Source organism: Eumetopias jubatus, unplaced genomic scaffold, assembly GCF_037043125.1.
Source record: "Eumetopias jubatus isolate StellerSeaLion01/CBP00866 unplaced genomic scaffold, mEumJub1_p1.0 scaffold_2, whole genome shotgun sequence".
NCBI lineage: Eukaryota > Metazoa > Chordata > Mammalia > Carnivora > Otariidae > Eumetopias > Eumetopias jubatus.
This window is the reverse complement of record NW_028274808.1, coordinates 171,985,576-171,987,811: the sequence shown is the minus strand read 5'-3', so window position 1 is coordinate 171,987,811 and position 2,236 is coordinate 171,985,576. Positions and strand designations below refer to the sequence as shown.

Genomic DNA, 2,236 nt, shown 5'->3' with positions numbered 1-2,236 from the left:
TTCCAGGGCTATACACAGAGCATCTCACAGAACATAAGGCTGAACAAAAGCCACAGTTACACACTTTATGTAAAGCCCATAAAGATAAAGCAGTTTTACACTGGCTAATAGTAAGTCACTTGATTTGTTAGCTTAGAACTCATACAAGGAAAGGTCTAGGTACCAAGAGATCCCTGAGAACACATGCCTCCCTCTTGGAAATGGTCAAGTCCCACTTTCCAGAGGAAGCTCTGCAACTCAATAATTGTATTTCTTTGAGCCAGTTACCTTCACTGTTTTCTTCTGTAACATGGGAATAATAGGAAAATAAATAAATAAATAAATAAATAAATAAATAAATAGGGAATCATCATCAAAGTATTTTTTTTTTGCAGTTTTATACCTTTATTTGACAATCAGCAATTAGTTATCATCCACATTAACTGTCTGTAGATTTTTGAAAGTGGTGACAGGTACATAGGTAACCAGTGTGTAGAGCTTGTTTGGTGAATCTTCATCCTCATTACGTTTTCTGGACAACTGCACACGGATATGGTATGGAACATTCCTTATTCCTTTGGCCCAGACAGCTTTGTTGAGCCTGGGCAATGTGCACATCTGGAGTTCCCATCTCCTTCATGGCAAATTTCTGGATCTCTCTGAGTGCCCGAGGGGCACCTTCTTGAAACCCACTCCATGGATGCGCTTGTGAATGTTGATGGTGTATTCTCTGGTCACTACCTTGTTGATGGCAGAATGGCCCTTCTTCTTCTTGCCACCCTTCTTCGTGGGAGCCATTCTGCCGGGCCCTGGTTGGAAAGGAAGAACCCATCATCAAAGTATTTTAATTTCATTTTTTTGAAGTATTTTTAAATGTCACAACATTTTTTTTTTTTTTTAGGATTGTTCAGAAGAGTGAATGAAATGATACACATAAAGCACTGGTCACAGTATCCAGCATGTAATGAAGACTCAACCAATCCCACTGATGAAGACAGACTAAGGGGCCTACTCAAGACCCCACGACAGGTACGCAGGTGGGCAGAGAGAAAGGAGGGCCCGAGGGGCATGTTGTCTAGTCTCCTGGTGAGGCACAGGCCCTCTGTGATGCTGGCTCACAGGTGGGAAAGGTGCAGATAGATGAGGATAAGGAGGCAAAAACCAGAGCAAAGACACCTGGCCTTTCGATTGCCTCCTCTCCTTCACTGGAGAAGAATAAACACAGCACCTGAAACTATGGCAGTGACACAGGCAGAGGTCCCTTTATTTAAAAGTTAACAATAGGGAAAAGATCCCTTTCTGAATTTTGCTTATTAGCCAAAATAAAAATAACCCAGCTATGCCACAGCTAAATTTGGATTTCTTTCTCTATCCTCTCATCCTCTCTCTCTCTCTCTCTCTCTCATTTACCCAATCTCTATCCATCCTTGAGCTCCACCTTCAAAATTCCATGAGAAATTGAACTTCTACTTTAAAATTGAATTTTGCCATTGCTTGGAAAGACAAACAGCTGGTGTGAGCACTGGTGGACACAGGAGGGAAGGACGTCCCTAGATAGGGGTTCTGGGACCTGCTCTGACTTGGTGCTCCTTGGCCAAGCCCCCCAGCATGCTGCCTTTTTTTAGTTCCTTCAGTTAAGATTTTATGTATGTGAGGGGCGCCTGGGTGGCTCAGTTGGTTAAGCAACTGTCTTCGGCTCAGGTCATGATCCTGGAGTCCCGGGACCGAGTCTCGCATCGGTCTCGGGGCTCAGCCGGGAGTCTGCTTCTCCCTCTGACCCTCCCCCCTCTGATGTGCTCTCTCATTCTCTCTCTCAAATAAATAAATAAATAAAATCTTTAAAAAAAAGATTCTATGTATGTGATTCTTCTATTATCACTCGTAGCCCGCAGATCAATGCCCCATGTAAACAAATAACAGGCAATCAGGACGAGGGTGTGCTGCCGCTGATAAGGTGCTTTTGTGCAATTCAGGAGAAAGCACATGCTGAGGTTGATGCAGCCTCACGCCAGGGCCCGTGGGTGAGCTTGCAGAGCATCAACCAGATTTCAGCTCCCACCTGCTCTCTCTGCCCCAGGCACCTTTCGCAAAGCAAAAAAAAAAAAAAAAGAATCACCCTACATATCAGTCCTCCTGCTCAGTAAATATTTCTTAGTGTGATGTGCACCTCCTATCTTTTTTAACTGTTTATGTGGCAAGGAGGCTGTGTAGGCTGTGACTTATAGCCAGCATTTCAGTGAACTCTTGAGTGGAGTGG

The 2,236-nt window shown here is 44.0% G+C and overlaps 1 pseudogene; it reads right to left on the bottom strand.

Annotated features, from left to right (window-relative positions):
* Positions 1 to 402: 402 nt before the first annotated feature.
* LOC114226306 (large ribosomal subunit protein eL31 pseudogene) lies at positions 403 to 777 on the bottom strand (annotated as a pseudogene).
* Between the last annotated feature and the right edge of the window lie 1,459 nt (positions 778 to 2,236).